Below are 6,000 nucleotides of genomic sequence, written 5' to 3' on the forward strand. Positions count from 1 at the left end.
TTTTGGCAATACATAGATAAAAATTGAAATAAATGGATAAAAGAAGCTATTTGTTTTTTACTTAAATGGAGAAGTGCTAAGGAAACAAGTAAATTTGACATGAATAGCAATACTTGTGAACACATATTTAACAAGACTAAATTGTAATAGCATATTTTGCAAAGCAAGGGAACACACAAATTATTTTTAATGCTCCAAGTAAATTAAAGACTTAAAAAAATAAGCTAAATATACAGAGGATGATCAAAGCAGAAATTATTTCTATTTTCATTTTTATTTATTAAATGAATCAAACAGCAATGATATAAAACTATTGAACACTAACTGGAATTTAGTGTATGTTAATTGTCACATGTTATTCTTGGCTAAGAAATTTCATTCAGAGAGAAGATATGCTTTCGTATTCTGAAAAGGCAATCACATTTTTTACTCTATTAATGTATAGATATTTATAAGTAGTTTTATATCAATTCATTGTATTGAGCTCCATTTATAAATATTTTCTGAGTTGTTACTTTGTGCAAGTCATAATGTTCATAAAATTAACTACTAAAATAGGTCTTCTCATTTTTTGTTTCTATTACAAAATTAGGTAGCAATTGCAATTAATGTTAAGTATACTTGGCAGTCAATTTTTGTGTGCAAATTACAACATACCCCATTCTCCCAGAAGCTTCCTTAGATTATAAAACAGCCTAATTTTTTTCTAAACAAATGTAAAATTTTTCCATTATCATATGTTAGCTATTAAAAGTAAAGCTAGGCTTTAAAAACTGCAGTGAACATCCCAAGATATTATTTTTTCCCAAATTACCCATGGGAAGATTTCAGACAATCTCTTACCTTTTCGATGATTAACACATTAACATATTACTAATTGATCATAATCATTTCTAGATATCTAACCAAGTGGCCCCAGTTCAACAACTCATTATTTTACTTGTTCATTTTGATATTATTTGGTACAACTACATAACGCTGCTGAATGGAATCCACTTACTAGCATGCAACACTATGACTATAATTTTGTTTCTGTTTTCTGTATCATTATTAGATTTAGTGTTCACATGGTCCTATCTCAGCACCATTCTTTTTGAACTTTGCGACTTCATGCTCTCCAAAATCCTAGGAATTAGTCAAAGTACCAAACTCAGTGGCCAGATTTTCTTTTAATACTCTAGAAATTTACTTGCCAACCAGTTTTTTTCACATGAAAATATAAAAACTACCAATCAAACGAAAAGTTTTAACAGGTAATAATAACCCTTATATTAACATTTTCTGTATTTGCATACACATTTCACAATGTCATGATTTCATGACATAATACAGTTTATTAATTCATTTGAGCTATTGTCTACCTACTGTTTTATGTCAAAGCTGTTCCTCACCCACCCCCAGAAACATGCACCTTTCTTTAATTAGCAACATCCTTTTTACAGAAAATGTGCCTTTTCTCACTACAGTCTGTGAGTTTTGTGAATTCTGCCACTTTCTTACATTATATTCCTCTCTATCCATCCTGTGCCCTCACCTATAGTGGACAAGTTCATTCATCACTAGGGCATCACCCAAAGTACATCTTCTCACTGATAGATTTTAACTACAACAAAGAAAATCATAGGTCTCCCTTTCTACTAGAATTTAAGGTAAACAATGTGTGTCCTCTCTGCAGTCCTATTCTTAACAAATGCAGAAAGACACGGAAAAGCAGTGAGAAAAGAGGGACTTGATTAAGCTAACAGAGAAGTAGCAGTGGAACTGAAAGTCTTGGTACAGTATGAGTCGTAAAGACCAGTTGTTGCTAAAACCAAGTATATTCCTGTCCTTTCAATGAATGTGCAACCATTCCTTGCAGTTCATGAGCAATTATGACAAGGACCATTTAATTGCATTTCTATTATTTTTAATACACCTGCTATAATTTCTTCTGCCTAAGTATTCTGCTACCAGATTAACTTTTCTAAAATATCTCCTTCATAGCAATAACAATTTTCTGAAATTAGGCAGTTGTGATGGTCGCATAACTGTATATTTATGTTAAAAATCACCAAATTATACATTTTAAAAGTGAATGTTATGGTATGTGAATTGCATTTCAATTATACATATATAAATGTTTTATTAATATGTATATTTAAATATATATATTATATATTGAATCTATTTCTATATATATGAATATCCACGTTATTTTGTTTCTTTAAACAAAATATCAAGTCTTCTACTTGTCTTTCAAATAAAATTCAAATTTTTCATTCTGTCATTTAATGCCCCTCTCCTTAAAACCAGTGTAATCCCCAAATGTAAATTTTTCTACTATCCAGTATGGTCTCTTCATTTTTTTTTTTCAAGCATCACATGCTATTTCCCAACATCTTCTTGGTTGAGCCATGCTATTTTTTATGATGATCTCTTGATTATCAAAACAGCAGGCACTTTTATTTTTATTTATTAAACAAATCAAGTAGCAATGATATGAAACTATTGAATGTTAAGTAGAATTTAGTATATATTGCCATATTATTTTATTTTTGGCTCTGAAATGCCATTCAGAGAGATTATTTTTTTGGTTGAGTAATTTTCAAGGCCGTGTTTTGGTTTCATCATTACATTGATAGTCATATGTAATTTTTTCCATTCTATTAAGCTGAATTTATAAATATTTACAAAATATTTATAGGTTACAGAAGCTATATTTATTTTGCTTTAATTTCATCTGCAACTATATATTTATCTGTGCAAATCTATTTTGATAAAGTATTATCAACTATTGTTTAAAAGATACATGAAATAATTATAAATACTTAAATTTTTTTTCTTTTAAAAATTGAGTTGTTTGTGGATAGTGAGTAGTCTAGCTCCAGACCAAGAAATGTTCTTGTGTGTGTGTATGTGCATGTGTGTGTATGTGTTTTCATGCCCCTCTATAGGCAATTGCAGAAGCTTTACCTGGCAGACCTTCCCTGGAGAAAGCTGCTACCTGCCTACCAGACTTGGTACGCAGCCAAGTAGTGCAGTCTCTGAAGAAAGTTGCAGTCAAGGACACAGGCAGTCCTGTACACCTATGCTATACTTTTATGTATATCTGTATATCTGTATTCCTAGCCCAGCTGCCTCTTTACAAAATGCTTAGACCAAGGTCTTGCTTAGGTTCCTTTCCTGAGAACTCCTTACAGGAGGAGCGGGATGGGGAGACTGGGGGTGGAGACATTTTTCTCCATTCAGTCTCAATATGTTTCTCCTTGCAGCTCACCTCCCCTTCCTCTGCCCCTCAAGGCCTATCACATGGCAGGAGGAGAATGTTTTTCTTGACTCTTTAATTAGTGAGGCATTCTCTAGGTCTGTGCATATCTTTCTGATCCTCACCTCCTGTCCATGTAGAGAAATGGAATGGTGATGGAGGAGCTTTTTCTGTGTAGCCTCTTGCTCATCTTATGGCAGTGATTAAAGGCTTCCTTCTCCCTTCCATGCTGGCTTGGTGCCATAATCAGCTACTCTTACACTTGGCAACTTAACTCTCTCCAGCTCACCTCAGCTCTTGACACAATTTTATTTTGTTTCCCAGCATATGAACAGTAATAATTGGTACTTACTTTATATGGTTTCACTGTGTCCTACCCACATTTCATCTGGAATTGTAATCTGAATTGTAATCTGTAGATATTGCGGTAGGAGCCTGGTGCAGGTGATTGGATCATGAGGGTGGTACCCTCCATGTTGTTAGTGAGTTCTCATGAGATCTGGTTATTTGATAAGTGTCTGGTGCTTCCCGCTTATCTCTCTCTCTCCTGATGCCATGTAAAATGCGCCTTACTTCCCCTTTGCATCCCGCCATGACTATAGGTTTCCTGAGGCCTCCCCAGCCATGCAGAACTGAGTCAATTAAACCTTTTTTTGCTTGTTTATAAATTACCCTTTCTCAGGTAGTGTCTTTATAGCAGTGTGAGAATGAACTGATACATTACCAGATTCAAAATAAATAATTTCTGAAAGCACGGAAAGGCATTTGCTATTGTTTAATACTTTTTAATTTGTCTGTGTTAGGCTTTCCCTAATTGAGTATTAGCTAGACTTGTACTATATTATTGGACAGAAAAATATTTCAAAATTTTCTTTTCTACCATAATATAGATCTATTTTCAGCTATAGTATTTTGAGTTTTTACCGCCTTTTTTTTTAATAAAGCACTCATTCTTATAGCTGAGAGTTTCTCAAGTAATATAAGTTAAATTATATTCACTTATACATGGTGATGATTTTGCTAGTCATGTTAAGTTATTTTGGTTTGTGTTATTCATACAAACTGTTTTAGCACAGTTCAATTTTTAATTCTTGCAGAAGTGTGTTAAACTGAAATGATGTGGTTATCTGTCTTCATGTGTGATCTGAATATAATGGAAATTTAAAAACTTCTATAAGAAAATTGGTGTTAGAGTTTCCTAAAATATTTTAAAAATATGTATCGGATTCTGGCTTTCATTCAGAATACAGAGTATGCTAAAGTTGGTATTTCTGGATGGCTTACCAAGGGAAAGCTCGAAGTACCTTTTGTTAACACTTCCAGTTGAAAACCACATAATGCAACAATTTGTGCTATGCTTTGATAACTTGCCCGAAGTCAACAAACAAGAAACAGAATGTGAATAACAGCAAGTAAATCTTTCAGAGAACCTTTCAGCTATGTTGTTTTCAGCTCAACGTGGCAAGTGCTAAATATAATCTTTGTGTCCAGCAATCTATATCCTGTCACCTACTTACTCAGTTATTCTGCTAATCATACAACATTTACTAGAAACATACTCTTCAGTTTACATGCAGACACACATACACATACCCAAGCATGATCTCTAAAGATCCATAGTGTTTTACATCTGTTCTCAAACTCTTTGAAGCCTTTGCACTCTTCTTCTTAAAGTGTTTAGGACATCATTTCAGTGAAGACTCTGTTTCCAGCTCTCTTGCTGACGCTTTAATGTGTACCTGATTTTGTGTATGACTCAGCTGCCAGATGTTATCAGGAAGTTTCTTTTTAAATATTCATTTAGAAGTGGCTATGACAAGTTCTCTTTGCTCTAGTTTATTTGATGTGAGCAGTTTTTGCTCTTTTATATGAGGAACAATAGCAAAAATACTTATTCGACCACATGAATCTTTGCAACATCCTTCTAATTTCTTTCTGCTTTTCATATTATTGAAAAAAAACTAAATTTTATTTGGCCTTTTCTAGTAAAGAATGCTTTGTCTTTACTATACATAAGTACCATCAATCTGAACCATCAATATCATATGTAAAATTATGGCCAAAATCTTTATAACTGGGTAATTGCTCATTCAGAAAGACCCCTTCATCAAACTAACTGTTTGAAGGTTACTTCAAAAGATATCTTTTTTTTTTTCTTAAGCGTTTTCAGTGTTAGTCATTTAACATTTTTAAAAATTAGAACTAAAGGTCATGTTTATAAAACAACTGTATATTAAATTAAAAAGAAAATCCAATGCATACAAAATCTTTGTATCAGATGTAAGTACAAACAGAACATCTATTCAAAGTTCATATATCAAATTACATATTCTATTAGCTTAGTTTTTGAAATATATACTTTCATACATTACGCTTTATTCAGGAAACAGCTACATTAGGAAAAAAAAAAAAAAAGTCAGCCAGGCACGGTGGGTCACAGCTGTAATTCCAGAACTTTGGGAGGCTAAAGAGGGTGGATCATGTGAGGTCCAGAGTTTGAGACCAGCCTGGCCAACATAGGGAAACCCCATCTCTATTAAAAATACAAAAAATTGGCCGGGCACGGTGGCTCAAGCCTGTAATCCCAGCACTTTTGGAGGCCGAGGCGGGTGGATCACGAGGTCAAGAGATCGAGACCATCCCGGTCAACATGGTGAAACCCCGTCTCTACTAAAAATACAAAAAATTAGCTGGGCATGGTGGTGCGTGCCTGTAATCCCAGCTACTCAGGAGGCTGAGGCAGGAGAATTGCCTGA

Source organism: Cebus imitator, unplaced genomic scaffold (assembly GCF_001604975.1).
Source record: "Cebus imitator isolate Cc_AM_T3 unplaced genomic scaffold, Cebus_imitator-1.0 Scaffold631, whole genome shotgun sequence".
Lineage (NCBI taxonomy): Eukaryota > Metazoa > Chordata > Mammalia > Primates > Cebidae > Cebus > Cebus imitator.